Genomic DNA, 27,737 nt, shown 5'->3' on the forward strand with positions numbered 1-27,737 from the left:
CCAGAAGTGGGATTGCTGGATCTAATGGAGTTCTATTTTTAGTTTTCTGAGGAACCTCCATACTCCATACTCTTTTCCATAGTGGCTGCACCAATTTACATTCCTACTAATGGTACACTAGGATTCTCTTTTCTCCACACCCTTTCCAGCATTTGTATCTCTTGTTTTTATGACAATAAAACAGATGTGAGGTGATATTTCATTATGGTTTTGATTTGTGTTTCCCTAAGGATTAGTGACATTGAGCACTTTTTCACTTAGCTATTGGCTATTTGTATGTATTCTTTGGGAAAATGTCTATTCAGGTTTTCTGCCCATTTTTAAAAAATGTTTATTTATTTTTGAGAGAGAGAGAGAGAGAGAGAGAACATGAGTGGGAGAGGGGCAGAGAGAAGGGGACAGAGGATCCAAAGCAGGCTCTGTGTTGACAGCAGCGAGCCTGATGTGGGGCTCAAACTCACAAACTGCAACGCAAGATCATGACCTGAGCCGAAGTTGGATGCTCAACCTACTGAGCCACCCAGGCATCTGCTCATTTTTTAATTTTTTTTTTTTTTTTTGCTATCCATTTATATTAGTTCCTTATATATTCTGGTTTTTTGACCCCTCATTAGCTATATGGTTTGCAAAATTTTCTTTAATTCTCTAGGTTTCCTTTTCATTTTGTTGATTGTTTCTTATGCTGTGCAGAACTTTTTCGTTTGGTATAGCCCCAATACTGATTTTTTGCTTTTGTTGCTTGCACTTTTGGTGTCATATCCAAAAAAACAACATCAACTAGATCAATGTGAAGGGGCTTTTTCACTGTTTTCTTCTAGGAGTTTTATGGTTTCGGATCTTACATTTAAGTCTTTAATCCATTTCAAATTAATTTTTGTGAGTGGTTGTTAATATAGGGGTGCAATTTCATTCTTTTGTGTGTAGATATACAGTTTTACCGTTACCATTTATTGATGGGACTGTTCTTTCCTCATTGAATGTTCTTGGTTCCGTTATCAAATTTGAGTTGCCAGTGTATATGTGGATTTATTTCTAGGTTCTTGATTCTGTTTCCATTGGTCTGTGTCTGCTTTTTAAATTTTTTAGTTAAAATTTTATTATTATTATTTTTTAAGTAAGCTCTGTGCCCATCATGGGGCTTGAACTTACAACCCTGAGATCAAGCGTTGCATACTTTACTGACTGAGCCAACCAGGTACTCTTTTAAAATTTAATTAAAAAAAATTTTTTTTTTTTAATTTACATCAAAGTTAGCATATAGTGCAATAATGATTTCAGGAGTAGAATCAGGGGTGCCTGGGTGGCTCAGTTGGTTAAGCGTCTGACTTTGGCTCAGGTCATGATCTCACGGTCTGTGAGTTGGAGCCCCAAGTTGGGTCCTGTGCTGACAGCTCAGAGCCTGGAGCCTGCTTTGGATTCTGTGTCTCTGTTCCTCTTTCTGTCCCTCCCTTGCTTGCTCTCTGTCTGTCTCTCTTAAAAATACATAAACATTTAAAAAAAAAAAAAAAAAGGAGTAGAATTCAGTGATTCATCCCCTGCAAATAACACCCGGTGCTCATCTTCCTTCCTAAGTGACTTCCTTAATGCCCCTTGCCTATTTAGACCATCCCCCTACCCACAACCCCTCCAGCAGCCATCAGTTTGTTCTCTATATTTAAGAGTCTCTTATGTTTTGTCCCCCTCCTTGTTTTTATATTATTTTTGCTTCCCTTCCTTATGTTCATCTGTCTTGTATCTCAAATTCCACATATGAGTGAAGTCATATATTTGTCTTTCTCTGACTAATTTCACTTAGCATAATACACTCTAGTTCTATTCACATTGTTGCAAATGGCAAGATTCATTCTTTTTTATTGCTGAGTACTATTCCTGGTGTGTGTGTGTGTGTGTGTGTGTGTGTGTGTGTGTGTGTGTATGTATACACACACACACACACACACACACACACACCACATCTTCTTTATCCATTCATCTGTCGATGGACATTTGGGCTCTTTCCATACCTTGGCTATTGTTGATAGTGCTGCTATCAACATTGGGGTGCATGTGCCCCTTCGAGACAGCACACCAGTATCGTTTGGATAAATACCTACAAGTGCAATTGCTGGGTTGTAGGGTAGTTCTACTTTTAGTTTTTTGAGGAACCTCCATACGGTTTTCCAGAGCGACTGCACCAGTCTGCATTCCCACCAGCAGGGCAAAAGGGTTCCCCTTTCTCCACATCTTCACCAACGTCTATCATTGCCTGACTTGTTCATTTTAGCCATTCTGACAGGTGAGAGGTGGTGTCCCATTGTGGTTTTGATTTGTATTTCCCTGATGATGAGTGATGTTGAGCATTTTTTTCGTGTGTTTGTTAGCCATTTGGATGTCTTCTTTGAAGAAGTGTCTATTCATGTCTTTTGCCCATTTCTTCACTGGATTATTTGTTTTTTGGGTGTTGAGTTTGATAAGTTCTTTATAGATTTTGGATACTAACCCTTTATCTGATATGTCATTTGCAAATATCTTCTCCCATTCTGTTGGTTGCCTTTTTTTTTTTTTTAATTTTTTTTTTAACGTTTATTTATTTTTGAGACAGAGAGAGACAGAACATGAACGGGGAAGGGTCAGAGAGAGAGGGAGACACAGAATCTGAAACAGGCTCCAGGCTCTGAGCGGTCAGCACAGAGCCCAAAGCGGGGCTCGAACTCATGTACTGCGAGATCATGACCTGAGCCAAAGTCAGATGCTTAACCGACTGAGCCATCCAGACGCCCCTGTTGGTTGCCTTTTAGTTTTGCTAATTGTTTCCTTTGCTGTGCAGAAGCTTTTTATTATGTATTTTTATTTTTTTAATATTTATTTTTGAGAGAGACAGAGTGTGAGTGGGGGAGGGGCAGAGAGAGAGGGATACACAGAATCTGAAGCAGGCTCCAGGCTCTCAATGTGGAGCTCAATGTGGAGCTCAAACCCACGAACCGCAAGATCATGACCTGAGCTGAAGTTGTATGCTTAACTAACTGAGCCACTCAGGCATCCCTGGAAACTTTTTATTTATTTATATTTATATTTTATTTTATTTTTATTTTTATTTTATTGTATTTTTTTAATTTATTTTATGTATTTTGGGGGGTAGCTTTTTATTTTGATGAGGTTCCAATAGTTCATTTTTGCTTTTGTTTCCCTTGCCTCCGGAGATGTGTTGACTAAGAAGTTGCTGCAGCCAAGGTCAGAGAGGTTGTTGCCTGTTTTCTCCTCTCGGATTTTGATGGCTTCCTGTCTTACATTTAGGTCTTTCATCCATTTTGAGTTTATTTTTGTGTATGGTGTAAGAAAGTGGTCCAGGTTCATTTTTCTGCACGTCGCTGTCAAGTTTTCCCTGCACCATTTGCCGAAGAGACCGTCTTTATTCCATTGGATATTCTTTCCTGCTTTGTCTAAGATTAGTTGGCCATACATTTGTGGGTCCATTTCTGGGTCCTCTCTTCTGTTCCATTGATCTGAGGGTCTGTTTTTGTGTCAGTACCATACTGTCTCGATGATTACAACTTTGTAATACAGCTTGAAGTCCGGGATTGTGATGCCTTCAGCTTTGGTTTTCTTTTTCAAGATTGCTTTGGCTATTCAGGGTCTTTTCTGGTTCCATACAAATTTTAGGATTGTTTGTTCTAGCTCTGTGAAGAATGCTGGTGTTATTTTGATAGGGATTGCATTGAATATGTAGATTGCTTTGGGTAGTATCAACATTTCAACAATATTTGTTCTTCCAATCCAGGAGCATGGGTTTCTTTGTGTCTTCTGCAATTTCTTTCTTAAGCTTTCTATAGTTTTCAGTGTATAGATTTTTCACCTCTTTGGTTAGATTTATTCCTAGGTATTTTATGGGTTTTGGTGCAATAGTAAATGGAATCGATTCCTTGATTTCTCTTTCTGTTGCTTCATTATTGGTGTATAGGAATGCAACAGATTTCTGTACATTGATTTTATATCCTGCGACTTTGCTGAATTCATAGATCAGTTCTAGCAGTTTTTTGTGGACTCTTTTGGGTTTTCTGTATAGAGTATTATGTCATCTGCGAAGAGTGAAAGTTTTACTTCTTCCTTGCCAATTTGGATGTGTTTTATTCTTTTGTGTTCTCTGATTGCTGAGGCTAGGACTTCCAATACTATGTTGAATAACAGTGGTGAGAGTGGACATCCCTGTCGTGTTTTTGACCTAAGGGAGAAAGCTCTCAGTTTTTCCCCATTGAGGAGGACATTAGTGGTGGGTCTTTCGTATATGGCTTTTATGATCATGAGGTATGATCCTTCTATCCCAGTTTCTTGAGGGTTTATTTATTTTTGAGAGAGACAGAGAGAGGGTTGTGGGTGTATGCAAGTGGGGGTGGGGCAGTGAGAGAGAGAGAGAGAGAGAGAGAGAGAGAGAGAGAGAGAGAGAGAATTTCAAGCTGATGGCCCAGAGACTGAACGTCGGACTCTAATTCAGGCACTGTGAGATCATGACCTGAGCCGAAATCAAGAGCGAGACCCTTAACCCACTGAGCCACCCAGGCACTCCACTTTCGATTTCTTCCACCAGTGTTTTGTAGTTTCCATTATACAGATCTTTCACTTCCTTATTTTTAAGTATTTTATTGTTTTTGATGCTTTTGTTAATGGAATTGTTTTCTTTCTGATACTATATGGAGATGTAACTGATTTCATTGATAGTATATAGAAAAACAACTGATTTATTAATGTTGATTTTGTATCCTGAAGCTTTACTGAATTCGTTTATTAGGCCTCACACTTTCTTGGTAGAGGTTTATAATTTTTTGTATATAGGATATGTTATCAGCAATTATACTTCTTCCTTTCAGATTTGGATACCTTTATTTTCTTTTTTTGGGTGGCAAGTTGCTATTTATTTATGACAAATATTCCACATCTATGATCCTCTTTTTTTTTAAATTTTTTTTATTAAAGTAATCTCTTCACCCCACATGGGGCTTGAATCATGACCCTGAGATAAAGAGTCACATGCTCCTCTCACTGAGCCACTGAGGTGCCCCTGGCAGAAGTTCTTTGAAATGAGGCCATGGGCCTTGGCCAGTCAGAGGATGCTATTATCTGGCTTGCCTATCTTGCACATGGCCCCACAGATAGCGTAGGTTTTAAACTGACTGTTGAACCTTGTCAACCTTGGCCGCGTTCATCTCGTCCTTGAATGTGTGGTTCTTGGTAGATGATATGGTTGTTGGCGGAGCATTTCTGTGGTAATACAAGTCCAGGAACTCCCTGGTGTCATTCTGCATGTTAAGGGCGCACCTGCTACCACCCTGGATGCCTTTATTTCTTCTAGCCTACTTGCTACAGCTAGAACTTCTAGTACTGTGTTGAATAGGAGTGGTCAGAATGGGCATCCATGTCTTGTTCCTGATTTTAGAGGAAAAGCTTTCAGCCTTTCACTGTTGAGTATGATATTAGCTGTGGGCTTGTTGTGTATGGCCTTTGTATGTTGAATTATGTTCCTTCTATACCAAATTCGTTGAGCAATTTTATAGTGAAAGGACGTTGAATCTTGTCAGTTGCTTTTTCTGCATCTGTTGAGATGTATGATTTTTATCTTTCATTCTGTTGTGGCGTATCACATTTATTGATTTCTGTATGTCAAAACATTCTTTCATCCCAGTGGTAAATCTGACTTCATCATGATATGTGATCCTGTTAATGTGCTGTTGAATTTATTTTGCTAGTATTTTTTTTTAATTTTTTAAAATGTTTATTTATTTTTGAGAGAGAGAAACAGTGTGAACAGAGGAGGGGGGGCAGAGAGAGAGGGAGACACAGAATCTGAAGCAGGCTTCAGGCTCTGAGCTGTCAGCACAGAGCCCGACATAGGGCTTGAACTCACGAACCACTAGATCATGACCTGTGCCGAAGTCGGGCGCTTAACCGACTGAGCCACCCAGGCGCCCTATTTTGCTAGTATTTTGTTGAGAATTTTTGTATCTATATTCATCAGAAATTTTGGTCTGTTGTTTTCTCTTAGTGTGCTCATCTGGCTTTGGTATCAAGATAATGGTGGCCTTACAAAATGAATTTGGGAATGTTTCCTCCTCTTTAGTTTTTAGAAAAGTTTGAGAAGAACTGGTGTTAATTCTTTAAATGTTTGGTAGAATTCTCCCATGAAGCTGTCTGGTCCTGGGCTTTTCTTTCTTGGGAGGTGTTTGATTACTGATTCAGGCTCCTCACTTGTTACTCATCCGTTCAGATTTTCTGTGTAGTTTGTTTAATGTTTTATTTATTTTTGAGAGAATGAGCGTGAGCAGGGGAAGGGCTGAAAGAGAGGGGGAGAGAGTATCCCAAGCAGGGTCCTCACTGTCAGTACATGCATGGCTCAACCTCATGAACCCAATGCACGGCTCAACCTCATGAACCATGAGGTCATGACCTAAGTCAAAATCAAGAGTTGGACGCTTAACTGACTGAGCCACCCAGACGCCCCTGTTTGTTTTTATGATTAATACTTGGTAGGCATAAATTTCTATGAATTTATCTATTTCTTCTAGGTTATCGAATTTGGTGGTGTATAATTATTCATGGCAATCTCTTATCCTTTATGTTTCTGTGGTATCAGTTGTAATGTCTCTTCTGTACAATTTTGAGTTCTCTTTTTCTTTGTAAGTCTAGCTAAAGTGTTGTCAATTGTTTATCTTTTCAAAAAACCAACGCTTAGTTTCACTGAGCTTTTCTATTGTTTTTCTATTCTCTATTTGATTTATTTATTCTCTGACCTTTGTTCTCTCATTTTTTCTATTAACTTTGGGCTTAATATGGTCTTCTTTTTCAAGGTCCTTGAGGTTGTTTGAAAAAATTTTTAAATATTTACTTTTGAGAGAGAGAGTACAAGCAGGAGGAGGGGTAGAGAGAGAGAGGAGAGATAAAATCCCAAGCAGGCTCCATCCTGTCCATGTGGATCCTGACACAGGGCTCAGTCTCATGAACTGTGAGATAATGAGCTGAAATTAAGATTCCGACACCCAACTGACTGAGCCACCCAGCTGCCCCAAGATTTTTTTTTCTTTAAAAAAAATTTTTTTTAATGTTTATTTTTGAGAGACAGACAGACAGACAGAGTGTGAGCAGGGGAGGGGCAGAGAGAGAGGGAGACACAGAATCTGAAGCAGGCTCCAGGCTCTGAGCTTCCAGCACAGAACCAGATGCAGGGTTCGAACTCACAAACTGCGAGATCATGACCAGAGCCAGTTGGACGCTCAACTTACTGAGCCACCCAGGTGCCCCGATTTTTTTCTTAATGTGAGTATTTATTGCTATAAACTTCCCTCTTTGCAATATTTTTGCTACATATCATGAGTTTTGGTATGTTGTATTACCATTTTTTTTTGTTTCAGGATTTTAAAAATTTCTTCTTTGACCCATTGGTTGTTCAGGAGTGTATTGTTTGATTTCCACATTTTGTGAATTTTCTAATTTTCCTTCTGTTATTGATTCTAGTTTTTTACCATTTTGGCCAGAAAAGATACTTGATGGGCTTAGTAATTTTTCATTTACTAAGACTTGTTTTGTGATTTAATACATGCTCTAATCTGCAGAATGTTCGTGTACACTTGCAAAAAGAATGTGTATTCTCCTGTTGGCTGGAATGTCCTGTATGTGTCTCTTAGGGCCATTTGGTTTAAAGTATACTTTGAGTCCTGCATTTCTATATTAATTTTCTGCTGGGTGATCTATCCATTGTTGAAAGTGGGGTGTTGAAGTCCCCTACTATTAGTGTACTGTTGTCTGTTTTTCCTTCAGATCTGTTATTATTTGCTTAATATATTTAAGTACTTTCATGTTGGGTGCATACGTATTTACAATTTTTATATTCTCTGGATGAATTGACTGCTTTATCATTATATAATGTATGTCTCTTGTTTTTTACTTAAAGTCTATTTCTTCTGATGTAAGTATAGTTATCTTGCACTCTTGGTTTCCATTTGCATAGAATATCTTTTTCCAACCGTTCACTTTGTTCTTATGAGTGTTTTGTAAGTAACATGTTAAGTTGGGTCTTGTTTTTTTATCCATTCAGCCACTCTGCATTTTGGCTGGAGAATTTAATCCATTCACGTTTAAAGTGATCATTTCTAGGTAAGGACTTATTATTGGCATCTTGTTAATTGTTTCTGGCTTTTTTTTTTTTTTTTCTTAAGTAAACTCTACCCTCCAATGGGGCTTGAACTCGCAACCCTGGGATCAAGATCAAGGACCAGGCACCCCTGTTTCTGGCTGTCTTGTAGTTCTTTTCTTCCTCTTTTGCTGACTTTTTTTTGTGAATTGATGATTTTCTGATAATTACTGATTACTGGTAACTTGTCTTTGTATACAAAATCTATGCTTTTAACCTCCCCCTGACATTTTATGTTTTCATATCACAGTTTACATATTTTTATGTTGTATATCCATTGACAAATTATTTTAAGTATAGCTATTGTAGGACTTTTTTTTTTTTTTTCTAAAGTAGGCTCTCCACCCAGTGGGTGGCTTGAAGTCATGACCCCGAGATCAAGAGTTGCATGCTCTACCAACTGAGCCAGCCAGGTGCCTCAGTACTTCTGTTCTTTAACTTTTATATTAGAGTTAAGTGGTTAATACCATTATGTTACAGTATTAGAATATTCTGAATCTGATTATATGTTTACCTTTACCAGTGTGTTGTGTATTTTCATATGTTTTCATGTTGCCAGTTAGTATTCTTTCATTTCAGCTTCACCAACTTCTTTCATCATTTCTTGTAAGTCAGGTCAAATGGTGATGAATTTTCTTAGTTTTTGTTTGTTAAGGAAAGTCTTCCTGACCTTCATTTCTGAACAACAATTTTTCTGGGTAAACTATTCTTGGTTGGCGTTTTTCTTTTTTCTTTCATCATTTTGACTATATTATCCCATTCTCTTCTAGCCTGCAAGGTTTCTGCTAAAACATCCACTGATAGCCTTATGGAGGTTTCCTTGTATGAGGGAATTTGTTTTCTTGTTGATTTTATTTATTTATTTATTTATTTATTTATTTATTTATTTATTTTTAAGGTTTTATTTACTTAAGTAATCTCTACCCCCAATGTGGGGCTTGAACTCAAGACCTTGAGATCAAGAGTTGCACACTCTTCCAACTGAGCCAGCCAGACATCCCTTCTTGTTGATTTTAAAATTCTGTCTTTGGGGCACCTCTCTTTTGGTTGGTTAAGCATCTGACTCTTGATTTCGGCTCAGGTCATGATCTCACGGTTCGTGAGTTCAAACTCCACATTGGGCTCTGCACTGACAGCTCTCCTATCTCTGCCCTTCCCCTGCTCGCTCTCTGTCTCTCTCTCTCTGTGTCTATCTCTAAATAAGTAAATAAATACTTACAAGCATAAATAAAATTCTGTCTTTGTCAGGCAACTGACTGGTTCAGTTTGAGCACGCAGTTATTGATTTCAGGGTCATGAGTTCAAACCCCACATTGGGGTAGAGATTACTTTGAATAAATTAAATTCTTTGTCTTTGATTTTAGACAGTTTATTATAATCTATCATGGAGAAGATTGTTTAGGATTGAAATTTTGGGGTAAGTTATTACTTTCATGAATTGGATGTCCAAATATCTCTCCAGGTTTGGGAAGTTCTTAGTCATTGTTTCTTTGAATAAGCTTTCTACCCCTTCTCTTCTCCTTCTGGGATTCTAGGGATGTATAAATTGTTTCTGTTAACATGTCCCTAAGTCCCATTAACTTTCTTCATTCCTTTTCCTTTTTTTCTTCTGACTGGATAATTTCAAAGGACCACTCTTCAGGCTCAGTGATTCTTTTGTTTGGTCTAGCCTATAAGGTACTTGTAAGTTGCCAGATCCAACTAGCTTTTTTTTTAGTTTACATCTTACATAACTTCTTGGCAGCATTTGCTAGAGTTGACTATTCTCCATTTCTTGAAACGCTCTCTTTCCTTGCCTCTGGTTACACAACCTTTTTGGGTCATGCCCTTTTGGCCCTTCTCTTTTGGTCTATTTGTCAGTTATTCTGTTCAATTCCTGATTATTTAGAATTCTTTAGGCCTTCCTACCTTACCTTCTCTTTAAATATACTTTTTTCCCTAGATTTTAGTTATTAGTATGCTAACAGATTTACAGATTATAATTGCCAGACAGATCTCTCCACTGTGTATCCAGCTGCCTAATAGATATTTTTTCCTGGAAATTTTATAAGTTATTCAAGTTCTTTTTTATGTTAGAGAGTACGTGAGTTGGGGAGAGGGGCAGGAGGAGGAAGAGAAAGAATGAGATATTTATTTATTTATTGACTGATTAATTTATTAAAGGTAGCAAGACTTCTTTTTTTTCCCTTTAATTGCTGTTTATTTTTAAGAGAGACAGACAGAGCACGAGCAGGGGAGGGGCAGAGAGAAGGGGAGACACAAAATCCAAAGCAGGCTCCAGGCTCTGAGCTGTCAGCACAGACATCGACACGGGGCTCGAACTCACATTGTGAGATCATGACCTGAGCCAAAGTGGGACGCTCAACTGACTGAGCCACCCAGGCGCCCCACCCCTCTACTTTTTTAAAGTAAGCTGTAGATCCAATGTGGGGCTCGAACCCATGACCCCGAGATCAAGAGTCAAATGTTCTACTGACTGAGCCAGCCAAGCACCCCTCAAATTTAACATATTTAAAATGTAATGCTTGCTTTGTAGTCCTCAAATTGCACTCCCCTGATCTCTATATGGTGTTATAAATGATACCACCATCTGTTTGGTTACTCAAGCTAGATACTGTCCTTTCTTACATCCAATCTATAAAGAAGTCCTGTTGATTCTGCCTTATAAATTAAATCTCAAATCTTTCCACTTTTTTTTTTCATCTTTACTGCTGTTTCTCCAGTTATAGGTTGCATTGTTTCTTGTTTTGATATTTCAACTCCTGCCTCACTTTAGTTTGTTCTTCCCAGACTAGCCACAGTAATATTTTCAAAACCTACATCAGATCTTGTAACTTCTTTCTTACTTAAAATTATTCACTGACTGTCTAATGTGTTGAGAATGAAAGCCAAATACTTCAGCACAGGCTGGAAGGATCTGCCTCCCTCTCCATCCTTTATTACACTCTAGCTTTACTGACCTTCTGTTCCTTTTAGGTTCATTTGAATGTCCCACTTTATATCTTTTGCCCAAGTTTCCTCTCTTTGAAAGGATCCTCTCTTTCATTCTCTGTATGGCTAGTTTTTTCTCATCCTTGAAATTTCACTTAAATGCCACCTTTTTGACCACACTAACTAAATTAGGTTACAGCTTTCTGTTCTTTTTTTTTTCCTAGCCCATTTATCACAATGGGTAATTATGCAATTACATTATGATTATTTGATTAATGTCTCTATCCCTGCTAAACGCTGAATTTCATTAGTACCAAGACTATCTCTGATTTAGCTCAGCATTTCATCCTTAGTACTTGACATAGCCTGGTACTCTAAAGCAGGCATTCAGTGTATGTTGAGTAAATGGATGTGAACTCTTTTAATTTTTCAGGCACTAGTATAAGAGCTTTACATGTATTTATTTTCATCTCCATAACAATTCTGTTGCATAGGTGCTGTTACTGTTCCCATTTTACAGGTAAGGCTAAGCAACACATCCAAAGTCACACAGCTAATACATGGCAACACTAGAAGAATTAAACCTAAGTCTTTGTGAATTTTGAGCCTGTGTTTTAACCACTTCCTGCTAGTTAATGGGACATATAGTTAAAGATACTTTTGAAAAGACATTTAGTAAACAATGATTCATTGCCTACTTAATTCTTAAATGAATAGTGAATAATTGAGTGCCTATATAAAAACTGAATTTTTACATGTGTATAAAAATTTTTCCTTATATATAAAATAAAAACTTTACATTAGGGAAGAAAATGGGGCGCCTGTGTGGCTCAGTCGGTTGAGCATCCAACTTCAGCTCAGGTCATGATCTCACAGTTTGTGGGTTCGAGCCCCACATCAGGCTCTGTGCTGACAGCTCAGAGCCTGGAGCCTGCTTTGGATTCTGTCTCCCCCCCCCCCCTCTCTGCACCTCTCCTGCTCACATTCTTTGTCTCTCTGTCTCTCAATAATAAATAAATGTTAAAAGAAAAAAAAAGGAAAGAAATGATTTTTTTTTGTTAACCTAAGTTGAATTATTATTAAATCATTATTTTACATTTGTAGGGTTTACAAACTAGGAGAGCCAGGCATGCTAACACTTTACCCATCCCCTCTCTCATTTCAACTACCAAAGATGGTACTTGCCTTGCTCTCAGAGATTGTTGCGGTTTGAGGGATTTCACTTTGAAGCATTCCTCTTCCTCCATTCCATGTGAGAAATAAGAAAAAGTTTGAGAGATAATAATAAAGGTATTGCTTTTATTTCTAATAAAACTAATATTCAAGGAGGTAGCTTATATCTATGGGCCAGTGGATTTCTACTACTACCCCAGAATTAGACAGATTTATCTACCTGGATACAGCAGTGATTAAACAAAACAAAACAAAACAAAAATAGAAAGCTATAGACTTCCCCATCTGGTGACTTACCCCTTTAAAACTTAACCAGTGTGGAATAGCAAAGCTAAATGTGTATAGCCATACTTCATTTATGGTGCTTCACTTTATTGTGCTCTGCAGGTATTGTGTTTTTTTACATATTGAAGATTTGTGGCAATGCTGTGTTGAACAAGTTGATTGGCACCATTTTTCCAACAGCATTTGCACACTTCATGTCACATTTTGGTAATCCTTGTGCTATTTCAAACTTAAAAAAAATTTTTTTAATGCTTATTTAAAAAATTTTTTAAAATATTTATTTTAAATGTTTATTTTTGAGAGAGAGAGACAGAGTGTGAGGGGGGGAGGGGAAGAGAGCGAGGGACACACAGAATCTGAAGCAGGCTAGGCTCTGAGCTCTCAGCACAGAGCCCACTGTGGGGCTCAAACTCCCGAGCCTCGAGATCGTGACCTGAGCTGAGGTTTGACACTCAACCGACTGAGCCACCCAAAAGCCCCAGAATGTTTATTTTGTATTTTTTCTTAAAAAAAAAATTTTTTTAATGTCTTTATTTTTGAAGAAGAGAGAGAGAACATGAGCTGGGGAGGAACAGAGAGAGAGGGAGACACAGAATTCAAAGCAGGCTCCAGGCTCTAAGCTGTCAGCACAGAGCCCCATGTGGGGCTCGAACCCACAAACTGTGAGATCATGACCTGAGCCGAAGCCGGACCCTCAACCGACTGAGCCACCCAGGTGCCCCAACCAGAATGTTTATTTTTGAGAGAGAGAGAGACAGAGTGTGAGCAGGGGAGGGGCAGAGAGAGAGGGAGACACAGAATCTGAAGCAGTCTCCAGGCTCCAAGCTGTCAACACAGAGCCCAACACGGGGCTGGAACCCACGAACCATGAGATCATGACCTTAGCTGATGTCGGACGCTTAACCAACTGAGCCACCTAGGCGCCCCTCAGACTTTTTAATTGTTATTATATTTATGGTAATGTGTGATCAGTGATTTTTGATGTTACTATTGTAATTGTTTTGGGGTGCTGTGAACTTATATAAGATGGTGAACTTAAGTGGTAAGTGTGTGTGATTTTACCACTTCATTGGCTGTCTCCTCCATCTCTCTCCCTCTCCTCAGGCCTTCATATACCTTGAGACACAATGTTGAATTAGGCCAGTTAGTAACCCTACAGTGGCCTCTAAGTGTTCAAGTGAAAGGAAGGGTTCAGTGTCTTTCGCTTTACATCAAAACCTAGAAATAATTAAGCTTAGTGTGGAAGACCTATTAAAAGTTGAAATAAGCTTAAAGCTAGGCCTCTTGTACCAAGCAGCCAAGTTTTGAATGCAAAGGAGAAGTTTTTGAAGGAAAGTAAAAGCACTACTCCAATGAACCCACAAATGATAAGAAAGTGAAACAGCCTTATTGCTGATATGGAGAAAGTTTGAATGGTCTGGACAGAAGATCAAAGCAGCCACAACATTCCCTTAATCTAAAGCTTAATCCAGAGCAAGGGCCTAAATCTCTTCAATTCAGTGAAGGCTGAGAGAGGTGAGGAAGCTGAAGAAGAGAAGTCTGAAGCTAGCAGAGGTTGGCTCATAGCGTTTAAGGAAAGAAGCCACCTCCATGACATAAAAGTACAAGGTGAACCAGGAAGTGATGATATAGAAGCTGCAACCAGTTATCCAGATGTCACTAAGAGAGTTAAATGAAGGTGGCTACACTAAACAACAGATTTTCTTTTTAAAAAAAAAAAATTTTTTTTAACGTTTATTTATTTTTGAGACAGAGAGAGACAGAACATGAATGGGGGAGGGCCAGAGAGAGAGGAAGACACAGAATGTGAAACAGGCTCCAGGCTCTGAGCTGTCAGCACAGAGCCCGACGCGGGGCTCGAACTCACGGACCGCGAGATCATGACCTGAGCCGAAGTCGGCCGCTTAACCAACTGAGCCACCCAGGTGCCCCTAAACAACAGATTTTCAATGTAGATGAAACAGCCTTCTATGAGAAGAAGATGCTCTTTAGCACTTCCATAGCTAGAGAGGAAAAGTCAGTGCCGAAGCTTCAAAAGACAGACTGTCTTGTTAGGGCTAATGCAATTAGTGACTTGAAGTTGAAGCCAATGCTCACTGACCATTCTGAAAATCTTAGGGCCCTTAAGAATTGTGCTGAGTCTACTCTGCCTGTGGTCTGTGAATGAAACAGCAGTACCTGGATGATAGCACATCTGTTTTACAATATGGTTTACCATATATTTTAAGCCCACTGTTGAGCCTATTGCTTAGAAAAAAGATTGCTTTCAAAGTATTGCTGCTCATTGACAATGTACTTGATCATCCAAGAGCTCTGATGGAGCTATCCAATGTGAATAATGTTTTTTCTCATGCCTACTAACACAGCATCCATTCTGCAACCCATGGATCAAGGATGAATTTTGACTTTTAAGTCTTATCATTTAAGAACTACATTTTGGGGGCACCTGCGTGGCTCAGTTTGTTAAGCCTCTGACTCTTGATCTCAGCTGAGGTCATGATCTCACAGTTTGTGAGTTCAAGCCCCACGTTGGGCTCTGTACTGACAGTGCAGAGCCTACTTGGAGTTCTCTCTCCCTCTGTCTCTGCCCCTACCCCACTTGTGCTCTGCCTCTCTCTCTCTCTCAAAATAAGTAAACTTAAAAAAAATTAAGAAAAAAAAAAAAGGGAACTACGTTTTGAAAGGTTATAGCTGCCATAGATAGTGATTCCTCTGATGGATCTGGACCAAGTAAATTGAAAGCCTTACTGGAATTCGCCATTCTAGATGTTATTAGGAACATTCATGATACGTGGGAAGAGGTCAAAATACCAACATGAATAGGAGTTTGGAAGAAGTTGATTCCAACCCTCAAGGATGACATTGAAGGGCTCAAGACCTCAGTGGAGAAAGTCACTGTAGATGTGGAAATAGCAAGAGAACTGGAATCAGAAGTGGAGTCTGAATATGTGACTGAATTGCTGCAATCTCATAATAAAACTTGAGTGCATGAGGAGTTGCTTCTTATTGGTGAGCTGAGAAAGTAGTTGGTTTTTTTTTTAGTTTTTTTAATGTTTGTTTATTTTTGAGAGAGAGAGACAGAGACAGAGCATGAGCATGAGCAGGTGAGCAGCAGAGAGAGAGGGAGACACAGAATCCAAAGCAGACTCCAGGCTCCAAGCTGTCAGCACAGAGCCTAATGTGGGGCTCAGACCCATGAACTGGGAGATCATAACCTGAGCCGAAGTTGGACGCTCAACCTACTGAGCCACCCAGGCATCCCGAATTTTGTGTTATGTATATATTTATGTATGTATCTACGTATGTATTTATTTATGAATAACAGAGAGAGAGAGAGAGAGACAGAACAGGGGAGAGGGAGAGAGAATCTTAAGCAGACTCCATGCCTAGAGTGGAGCCCGAAGAGGGACTTGATTTCACAACCTTGAGATCATGACCTGAGCTGAAATCAAGAGTTGGAACTTAACTGATTGAGCCACAAGTGCCCCATTTTAAATAAATAATTAAGTTTTGAGAGAGAGCGAGAGAGCGAGAGAGCACAAGGGGAGAGAGAGAGAGAACCCCACAAGGTGCAGAGAGAGAGTGTGGAGCCCAGAGCATTGTCTCAAGCTTACCTGAAGCAGGGCTTGAGCTCACCCTATGCAGTGCTCAAACTGGTGAATCGTGAGATCATTACCTGAGCCAAAGTTGGGTGCTTAACTGACTGAGCCACCCAGGTGCGCCCCTCCCCCCCACCACGCCTTTTTCTATATTCTTTATAGATGTAGTATATTGTAGCTGTTATGTAAATAGTACATATTTATGAGACTGTGGGTACTGGACCTTGTAGAAATTCTTACATCATCTTCCACATTACTATCCAAGAACTGGATAGAATTTTCTCTTCCTTTTTTGGAGAATTTATCCTTTTGCTTATACAGTTAACCCTTGAACAATGCAAGGGTTAGGGTTACTGAACCCCTGTGTAGTCGAGAGATCCAGGTGTAGCTTTTGACTCCCCTGAAACTTAAGTACTAATAGCCTACTGTTGACCAGAAGCCTTACCAATAACGGTTGATTAAGACATATTTCATATGTTTTACATATTACTGTATTCTCACAATAACCTAGGGAAGAGAAAAATCTTATTAAAATCACAAGGAAGAAAAATACATTTACAGTAATATACTGTATTGAAAAAAATTCACGTATAAGTGGACCTGTACAGTTCAAATCCATGTTGTTAAGGATGAACTGTAATCCATTTTTGGTATTCAGTGCTCAGTTTGGCAATCAGTCCTCACTTCCACCTCTTACCTGTAACCTCTGCCCCATTCCAATTGTAGATTTAGATCATGAGTTTGAGAAAGTAGGTTAACACTTTTCCAAGGACTAATTTAGTTTAGTTTTGTTTTTGTTAGGAGGAGAGAGAATCTGAAGCAGGCTCCACACTCAGTGCTGAGGCTGTCACAGGGCTTGATCCCACGACTCTGGGATCATGACCTGAGCCAAAATCAAGAGTTAGATGCCCAACTAACTGAGCCACCCAAGCGGTCCTCTATCCTAGTTAAAAAAAAAAAAAATAGTATGTCAGATTTTAAAAGACATTTATTTTATATTTTTAGAGAACACGCAAGCTGGGGAGAGAGGCAGAGGGAGAGAGAGAATCCTAAGTAGGCTCCACACTCAGTCAGTGTGGAGCCCGACGTGGGGCTGGATCCCATCACCCTGGGATTGTGACCTGAGCCAAAATTAAGAGTCAGGTCACTCAACTGACTGAGCCACCCAGGTGCCCCTTATTTACTTATTTTAAAGTAATCTCTACACCCAGTGTGGGGCTCGAACTCAACCTGAGATCAAGAGTCAGATGCTCTACTGACTGAGCCAGCCACATCCTCTGATTTTTGTTTTTTAATAGATGTATGGCCTTGGGATAAAACAAAATGTTCAAATGGGTATTAATGAAACACACATAGAAAAAGCCTGTGTTTTCACCCCATCCTACGTATACCTAGTCCCTTTCTACCTAGTAGCCAGGATTATAAACTGTTTCTTTTGTATCTTTTTAGAGATAGTTGTATACACATTATATCAAACTTTGTGAGTTCTTTGTGACTTGTAAAAGCAGACTAGGAACAAGGATACAAGGATAGGACTTTATATACCTGATGTATTGCTGGGTGGTTGCACATACACATTTTATTTTGATCTGGAAATAGACTAGGCATACATACCTTTCATATCCTTGGATTAGGCCAGTTCCTTTAGGTGTGTAGTATTGCCAGTATTTATTGTCTTTTCTATAAGGAAAAAAAAATCTGTAATGACCAAAGGAGCAGAATCTTTCTGACTTTGAGTCTTAATAAGACCAGATCTTCAGTCTACCAATCTGTGTATTCTTTGAACAGGTAGAGTGAGGGTGGAAAAGAGGAGTGCTGGTGTTTCCTGACTTCTTGTGGGTTTTTGATCTATTTCTGGCCAAAATGAAATTGTGTCAAATGATGAACATATGGTAAATGATGGGGTAGGGTACAACAAACTATAGGCAGGCATTATCTTTCCTGTTTTTTTCTCTCCCTTTTCTCTCTTGTGGAAGAGGCAGATAACATTTCTCTGTAAGCCATGAAGTTCTTTTTGAGAGAGAGAGAGAGAGAGAGAGCGCGCAAGTGGGCAAGGGACAGAGTGGGAGAGAGAGGGAGAGAGAAGCGGGGCTCCTGTTCACCTGAAGCAGGGCTCGAAGTCACGAACTGTGAGATCATGACCTGAGCTGAAGTCAGATGCTTAACCAACTGAACCACCCGGGTGCCCTGAAAGCCATGAAGTTCTAATGATGCTGCTATTTTTGTTCACTTTGCAGTTCCTTCCTGGGCCATATATTCTCCTGAACACAGGTAATCCGTCAGCCAAGCTGAATAGTGGAGGGATTTGGTAATGCAGAATAACACTCAGTGGGGGCTCAGTTGTGTTCCACACATATTCTCCCCAAGCAGTCGGCTGTCCTGTTCCTACTGCAGCTGCTTAATCTTTAAAGATCCTTCTTCTGTCCTAAGAAGTTATTAAACTTTTTGCTGTATGTTTCCTGGTACATATGAGTTATTGCCACACTGACATGTACCCACAAACTGGTGACATGGTTATTACAAGGATTGCAGGCATGGGCGTGTGCTCCCTAAAAAGACTGTGCTTAAAAGGGCTCTGCCCACCATAAAATTGCCCATATACTTCAGTTGAGGGCTCTTTCTCTGGTTGGTTTATGTAAGCACCAGTATTACATAAGAGATATTCCTCTAGCTTGTTTAAGTCATAGTTCAGATACCTTTGTTCCTTACATGTTCTACTCTGACTGGACATTACCCATTGTCTAAGAACTTAGAACTGTTCTCTTTCCAGAAGAGAAAGAAACAAAAGATACAGGGTCCTGTAAAGGGCTGCTTTATGTGTTTACTCAGCTGTTAGCATGGTTTGGATACTTTCAGTGTTCAGGTTTTTTGTTATTTGGTTCTGCTTAACAAAAAGCAAGGTGATAACAACAGAGGAAATGTTGAAATAAGACTGAGCCTCAGTTTCTAAGTTTTAAAAGAGAATAACACTCCCTGTTACAGCTCACAGAGTTGTGAGGAAAATCAAATGAAATCATAAATGTGATAGGATTTAAGACACTGTTGAAGGTTAAACAAATGGATATAGAACAGAATTCTGTGTTAAACTTGGCCTTGAGGATGTTTGCACAGTGAGGGTTTTTTTTAATCCGATTTTGAAGAAGACTTTTTCTTAAGACCTTCTCCATCAAATCTTCCACCTGAGTCTTCAAAGTAGACTGGTTGGTTCATTATTCAGGGTCCTAAAAGGAAACAGATGGCATATCCAAATTGAGTAATTTGAGAAAGATTTAATAAAGAGACTGTTTACAAATGGGTTGAAGGAAACCAGTGAGAGAGCAGAGTACCCTATAGCCAGCAATTCCAGAGCCTACATTACTTCATCACCTCTAGGTCTAATAGGGCAAAGTATTGAGAGAGAATACCAGAATCTAAGAGTAGCTATATGGAGGGAACTGTGGGCTGCAAATCATGGTGTTTTGGCAGGAGCTAGGGAAATAAATACTCTGACCTCCTTCTCCTCCTGCCCTTTGATTTTCTGCTGGTATACATCTGGTTACCCAAACCCAGCTGGAAGCCAGAGGGCAAGGGAGCCTGTGCATGCACTCTACATGGTCAGCTTCCTGGTACACAAAGCAAGGAGAGCAAGAATGGTGAGTGGATCTGGAAAGGCAAATAGATTCCTGGGTAGCATTCTGTGGTTACATGCTTAACTGAGGATTCTATAGTCATTTTGGCTTAGGGCTTTTAAATGTCTGTTGTATACTTGAGACCCAGTTTGAATACCACCTGGTATAAATGTAAGAAACTGGCTGGAGGCCATATGCTTGGTGTACCTTACTGTTCCCATCTTGGTATTCAAGGGATGTGGGGAAACAGATTGCTGTTCTAGTGTAAGAGCCATGAAAGAGGAGGAGGAGATGAGGAGCTAGAGATGGTGTCAGGTTTACTTGAGTTCAGAGGAAGTAGTAGAAAGTGCCAAGTCAGCTTTTAAAGTCAGCTATGGTGGGGCGCCTGGGTGGCTCAGCTGTTAAGTGTCTGACTTCGGCCGAGGTAGCGATCTCAAGGTTCATGAGTTCAAGCCCCGCGTCGGGCTCTGTGCTGACAGCTCAGAGCCTGGAGCCTGCCTCGGATCCTGTATCTCCTCCTCTCTCTGCCTCTCCCCCACTCGCACTCTGTCTCTCTCAAAAATAAATAAAAATTAAAAAAAAAATCCTTAAAATCAATCAATCAACCAACTATGGTGGACAGATAGGAGGTATGTATTCTCTGGCGCAGGCTCTGCATTTTCCAGAGATGCCTTTTTTGTTTTAGTTTTAATATTGTTAGTGTTTGTTTTTAGGAAAGGGGGACTGTAAGATAATATCCCCTTTTTTTCCCCATAAAGCTTAATTAATTAATTTAGAGCACGAGTGTAGGAGGGTCAGAGGAAGAAGAAGAGAATCTTAAGCAGGCTCCATGCTCAGCACAGAGCTCAACTTGGGGCTCAGTTCCACGACCTTAGGATCGTGACCTGAGCCAAAATCAAGAGTTGGATGCTCAACCAGTTGAGCCACCCAAGTGCCCCAAAGCTTTTTTTTGTTTTTTTTTTTTTTAATCTCTACACCAAACATGGGGCTCAAACTCATGACCCCAAGGTCAGGAATCACATGCTCTTCTGCCAGCCAGGTGCCCCGGAAATATCCCTTTCTTGTTCTGATATGTTTTGATGGTTAATCTATATTTCCACTTGAATTTCAATAAATACATTAATATCATGACTTTTTTATCTGGAAATGAAGTGTGGTGATGCCAGCCTAGGCTGAATTCTGTGCTAGTCCACGCTACCCGTGGTTGCCTGACATCTCAAGATGTTTTTAGTGGTTGGAATGTGCTCCTCTTTCCACCCATCCCCATCAAATTTTTACAACAGCTTTATTGATATATAATTCACATACCATACAAATCACCCATTTAAAGTGTACAGTTCAGTGGCTTTTAGTGTTTTCACAGAGTTTGCATCCATTACCATAATCAATTTTAGGACATTTTCATTACCCCCCAAAAGGAACCCCACTAACTTAACCATCAGCCCCTCCTACCCCCACCCCCTGCTGCCATTCTCTCATTACTCACCTCTCACAGTCATAGGTAATCTCTAATCTGCTAATCTAGAATAGATTTGCCAGTTCTAGACATTTCATATGAATGGAATCATACAATATGGGGTTCTTTGTGACTGACTCTTCAGTTTGCATGTTTTCAAGGTTCATCCATATATCTGTACTTCATTCTTTCTTATAGCTGAATAATAGTTTCATGTATGGATATACTACATTTTATTTATCCATTCATCAGTTGGTAGACATTTTTGTTGTTACCACTTTGGGCTACTATAAAAAATGCTATGAAATTTGTGTACAGGTTTTGTGTGGACATAATGTTTTCAATTCTCTTGGGTACATACCTAGGAGTGAAATTGCTGGGTCATATGATAACTCTGTGCTTAACTGTTTTAGGAATTGTCAAACTGTTTTTCAAAGCAGCTGTATCATTTTATGTTCCCATCAGCAGTGTAGAAGGGTTCCAAATTCTTTACATTCTCACCAACACTTGTTATTTTTTATTATAACATCAAACTTAGAACTTTTGATTAAAGTCATAATCCTTATATTCTAGCCATCCTAGTAGATATAAAGTGGTATCTCATTATGATAATGATTTGCATTGCCATAAAGCTCCTTGTTAAGAATTTAATATCCTACACATCCTTCAAGATACAGCTGTCTTTTTGGGGGGTGCCCAGGTGGCTCAGTTTGTTGAGCATCTGGGTCTTGGTTTTGGCTGAGGTCATGATCTTATGGTTCGTGGGTTGAAGCCCTGCAACAGGCTCTGTGCTGACCGCTTGGAGCCTGCTTGGGATTCTCAGTCTCCCTCTCTCTCTGTCCCTCCCCAGTTCATGCATGTAATGTCTTTCTCAAAGCTAAATATTAAAAAAATAAAGATACAACCATCTTTTTTGAGAAACTTTTTCCTCAGGATTTAACTGTTTTTTCTTTCATACTCTTGTACAATTTTGCTTGGATCCCCGTTAGCACACGTATGTCATTCTGCTAGTTATCTAGATTGTAAGCTCTGGTTTGTGAATTCCTTAATGGCTCCTTGTGGGTGTGTGTTTAAATTTATTATGAAATATTTCACTCCTACTCTTACGCATTTGTGAGTCCCCACTGCATCACGTAGGGCTTGCACATAGTTGGTATTCAGATATTTATTGACTGACTCAAATAGTGCAAAGGGTCTCATGAATGATTATCAGGAAGTCTGTTATTTCTCAGGGAAAGTCAACTTTCTTTTATTAGGAGATACTATGATGGAATCAAGGAAATAATGTATTTTAGACAAAAATGTTCAGATATAAGGGCACTCAGTCAGTTAAGCATCTGACTTGATTTTGGCTTATGTCACAATCTCACGGTTCGTGGGTTCAAGCCCTGCATCAGGCACCACCCTGGCAGTGCAGAGCCTGCTTGGGATTCTCTCTCTCTCCCTCTCCCCCACTCACACTTGCTCTGTCTCAAAATAGATAAATAAACTTAAAAAAATGTTTAGATATATCATATGTCCTAGAGATCATTGGCTCCAGGGACATGTCTTATCCATATTCAAGTTGCAATAGGAATTTTGATGTCAGGCTAGTGGATTGTATATCTTTGAGATTCTTTAGGGGTTTATTAAAATGATACACAATTAGAGGCACCTGGGTGGCTCAGTTGGTTAAGCAACTGACTTTGGCTTAGGTCGTGATCTCTCATGGTTTGTGAGTTTGAGCCCCACATCGGGCTCTGTGCTGACAGCTCAGAGCCTGGAACCTGCTTTGTGTTCTGTGTCTCCCTCTCTCTCCCTGCCCCTCCCCTGCTTGTGCTCGCTCTCTGTCTCAAAAATAAATAAGTAAACATTAAAAAACAAAAAAAAGTAACACAATTAGCAAATCCCCTAAGTTTGTTTTACTCCTTTTAGTTAATGTCCATGCCTGTATACTGTGTGCTAGGAACTTAGCTAGCTGGGATGAGGTTTTCTCCTGCTTTGATGATAATAATGTTAAGGGCCCAGGATGGGGATAACCTTGATGGCAAATGAATGGATATAGGATTTTCAAATTTTTTGAAATGCAAAATGAACGCTTGATCAGAATCTAATTTTCAGAATAAAGACAGTGTTTTACTTACATTATAATTTGGTTAACAAGTATCTAATCTGACTGGATCATTCTCTTAAAGATCTGATGAAAACTTAGTGATTGGGGGACAGCTGGCTGGCTCAGTTGGTACAGCAGGCTGCTCTTGATCTCAGGTCATGAGTTCAAGCCCCATGTTGGGCATGGAGCCTACTTAAAAAAAAAACAACAAAACTTCGTGATTGGTAAGTAGGCATCGTATCATCTCTATCATTATGATCTCTTGAAAGAGAGCCAAAGGAAGAACACTGTCTTGTCTCCCAGTTTCCTATAACTCAGCAAGACTGGAAACATAAAATTCATGCTACAGGAAGAGGGGAGTTTGATTTTTTGTTTTTTTTCCCCTGGTTGAAGTTGAAGGAGTTATACATTTCTGTTTCCCCATCCTAACAGCCCTTCCCCAGGTATTTATCCCTAGATAATTCTTTTTTTTTTTTTTTAATTTTTTTTTAACGTTTATTTATTTTTGAGACAGAAAGAGACAGAGTATGAACAGGGGAGGGTCAGAGAGAGGGAGACACAGAATCTGAAACAGGGTCCAGGCTCTGAGCTGTCAGCACAGAGCCCGACGCGGGGCTCGAACTCATGGACCGCGAGATCATGACCTGAGCCGAAGTCGGCCGCTTAACTGACTGAGCCACCCAGGCGCCCCTATCGTTAGATATTCTTAATGGGATATATCACAGCGTTCTCTGCACATCCTTTTAAATACCACCTTACCAATCATTTAATTAGGCTTTTTCCTCACCTTCCTTCATGTCTAATATTGTCTAAATACTCTCATCATCTCTGGTCTCCCACCTCTCTGAACCAGCTTTGATAATGCAATTGAGATATGTGATACCGTTTCTCTGTTGTAAACCCATAATCTTTCCTATTCATTTCCAGAATTAAATCTCCTTCTTAAGAAGACTGATACTGGTACTCTTTTACTGGGTAACTATATGTATTTCTTTGATACATAATATGCTAGCATCCTTTATTTCTGAAGGCTTTTTTTTGTTCTGTTTTGTTTTTTAGAGAATGAGTGGGGGAGAGGGAGAGAAAGAATTTTTTTAAATTTATTTTTTGAGGGAGTGTGTGAGCGTTCATGGGCATACCAGCGGGGGAGTGGCAGAGGGAGAGAATCTCAAGCAGGCTGCACACTCAGTGCAGAGCCCACCAAGGGGGCTTGATCCTGCAACCCTGGGATCATGACCTGAGCCGAGATCAAGAATTGGTCGCTCAACCAATGGAGCCACCCAGGCAATCCCTCTGAAGGCATATTTAATAATCTCATGTATCTAAGATTCTAGGCCAAATGTGAGGGACCTTGTTTAAAGAATTCACATTAACATTGGAATTATAGGGCATAGTACAGTTCTGAATCATGTTCTACATGGCCACTAATCCAAATGACTTCAGGAGTTTCACCTACATGAATACAAACCAAGGTTATAAGTAAAAACTTACCTATCTTTCTTTTTCTTCTGGGAGCAAAACAAAATTACATGTCATTCAAAAGGATGAAGTTAATTGATAGATACTATAGTAGATTTATATCCCTTCCTGAAGAGAACCTGGTATACTAACAAGTCAGCCATTTTAGCTTCTCTAATAACCCTGAATTTTATCCTCACATGAAAATGACATGTTTTAGGACATAACTATAAAAAGCAAATTAGCTTTAAGATTTATCGTCTGCTTTGAGTTATGAAATCTTCCATAGTTCAGCAGGATTAAGGAAAGAAATATCTTGCGCTTCACTTTGTAAGTTAGGCCTGACAGATGACCAGTGACCTCAGAGAACTATTTCAGTAGGAGTCAAGAGAGATAAAACTGCCCTGTCCTTCCCTTACTGATAAGAATATCTCAGTTCTCTGGACCTTTCTAAATACTACCTTTTTCTCTCTTACATAGGTAAACATGGATTTTTAGTTTACATTAGTTATTATGTCTCTCCAAATCATTTTGTTTTGGGAAGCCAGGTAAGCTATTCTTAGGGGCTTTCTCAGCTGTTTGTTTGTTTGTTTTTTTCCTTCTCTTGGATTGTCTTACCTTTCAAAATGAATAAATAAATATATATACCATTTCTCTTCGGAGCCAAACCTATGTGGCAATTTCAGAAGCTGCATAAAAATATCAAGAGACAAAAGTCGTGGTTTTTTGTTTTTTTTTTTCATTTTTCGTTTTCTGGTTTTTGTTTTTGTTTTTCTTAGCCATATCTTTTTTCCTAGGAATTTTTCTGGCCTACAGCAAGTTTATTATTGACTAAGCCATATTTTTAAATTATAGCTAAGACCTTAGTGTTAAAAACAAGGTTTATAGCTATGTAGCAAATCAATAATTTAAGTTTATTTCTTTACTTAGTAACCCTTGTGTTCTTTTCTGGACAGTACTGGCATCCTTGATACTTTCTGTTAGACATATTCTCTCATATTGGGACAGGGGATAGATAAACTCAGGCAAATGGTCTCCTGTGCCAGTGCTTGGCACATGGTCTTATGACACTAGAGTTGCTTTTTCTGTTTTGTTGGTGTCATCATTATCATCATCATCATCACCCCAGGCATAGAATATCCTTTGGCTTTCTCAGCCTAAGGATAAACAATAGTAATTCCTTAGAGATGAGGAAAGACCTATATTATTGAATGATCTCCAGTAGTGATCTTGCTCTGAACTCAGGAACAGCCATGATTAGAATATAGGTCACAGTTTTCTTAACTGTACTTAATTTTTTTTAATGTTTATTTTTGAGAGAGACAGAGCATGAGCAGGGGAGGGGCAGAGAGAGAGAGGAAGACAGAATCTGAAGCAGGCTTCAGGCTCCAAGCTGTCAGCACAGAGCCCGACACAGGGCTCGAACTCACAAACTGTGAGATCGTGACCTGAGCCGAAGTCGGACGCTTAACCTACTGCGCCACCCAGGTGTCCCTTGACTGTACTTTAAATCGGGTGGTGCAATTATGATAGTAATGATAATAGAGGGGGCCTAGACCCACTAGTATTTGTTGTTTTTTTTTTTTAATTTTTTTTTTCAACGTTTTTTAATTTATTTTTGGGACAGAGAGAGACAGAGCATGAACGGGGGAGGGGCAGAGAGAGAGGGAGACACAGAATCGGAAACAGGCTCCAGGCTCCGAGCCATCAGCCCAGAGCCTGACGCGGGGCTCGAACTCACGGACCGCGAGATCGTGACCTGGCTGAAGTCGGACGCTTAACCGACTGCGCCACCCAGGCGCCCCTAGTATTTGATTATTATTGCAGATCTAGTAATTCAGTGGAGATTTCAATGTCATTCAGTTTTTTTTTTTTAATGTTTGTTTATTTTTGAGAGAGAGAGAGAGCAAATGAGGGAGGGGCAGAGAGAGAGGGAGACACAGAATCTGAAGCAGGCTCCAGACTCTGAGCTGTCAGCACAGAGCCCGACGCAGGGCTCGAACTCACAAACTGCGAGATCATGACCTGGGCTGAAGTCAGATGTTCATCCGACTGAGCCACCCAGGCGCTGGCAAAAAAGTACTGCAATTTGTAGAGCTGAATGTATGACCTTTAGGTTTTTTTGCCCTATTTTTGTCTTGTCTGAAAGTTGCTAAAAAATACACCATGTCTGATGCACCCTCCTGCACTTATTGACTGTATAATGTGACTGTCACCATCATCATATGGATGATCATCATTACCACTGTCACATGGATTGTTCTGTATGGGAGATCTTAGTGTAAGCGCTGGCAAAGAGAGGGGGACAGGAATAGGAAATATAAATGTTGTGTTGGTAGTAGGTCATGAGTCTCGTCCATCCCAGAATGTGATATTGGGTCTCTTCTTCTTTGCTGCAGGGATAAACTGTGTGTGTGCAAGCAGGTACACATTTTTATTGTGTACAGTGATAAAGATAGAAAAATACCTGCTTCAACATATTTTAGCTCAAGCAAAGATTTTAATTTTGAGGTTTGCTAAAGGTCAGGGGCATAAATATAAGAGGCACATTTCATATTAAAGATTCTTCGGGGTGAAGGTTTTCACTCTTTGATATTCATGTTTCTCTTTTTCTTCTGTTATTTCTCTACTTCCTCAACACCACCACCAAAAAGAGAACGGAGTGAAAAACCTGGAGATGAAACTAGCATTTGAGAGGGAAGTAATTCCAAATAGATTTATACTGTGAAGTGCTTTGCACCTAGGGAGAACTGGAATATGAGTGTGAGGTAGTAAAATGCACGATATTATAGGTAACTATGTAAATTTAGAGTATTATGAACCAAATATAAATGTAAACACTAAAAGCCTGATTAGAACATAAAGAGTTAAAATATTCATGAAGGAATGGATCCATGCTCCAGCCAACCTGGTATTTTCCTCTAATAGAAGTACCAAAAAAAATACTGTAGCCCAGTCTGGTTGCTTGTCCTGGTATTAG

General features: G+C 39.6%; 1 protein-coding gene across 6 annotated transcripts in view; it reads left to right on the forward strand.

Annotated features, from left to right (window-relative positions):
* The window catches only part of RBMS2 (RNA binding motif single stranded interacting protein 2), a 93,095-nt gene that overhangs the window by 32,427 nt on the left and 32,931 nt on the right, over nt 1-27,737 (forward strand). Inside the window, exons 1-2 of one of the 6 annotated variants that reach the window (XM_015537285.2) lie at nt 8,078-8,118; nt 18,381-18,414. The exons of 4 other annotated variants lie outside the window; for them this stretch is intronic. The gene's annotated coding sequence lies outside the window, so the exon portion shown is untranslated. Of the gene's footprint in view, nt 1-8,077; nt 8,119-18,380; nt 18,415-27,737 lie in introns of those variants that run through there. One more of the 6 variants, XM_042992555.1, reaches the window with a different exon arrangement.

Source organism: Panthera tigris, chromosome B4 (genome assembly GCF_018350195.1).
Source record: "Panthera tigris isolate Pti1 chromosome B4, P.tigris_Pti1_mat1.1, whole genome shotgun sequence".
NCBI classification, from domain to species: Eukaryota; Metazoa; Chordata; class Mammalia; order Carnivora; family Felidae; genus Panthera; species Panthera tigris.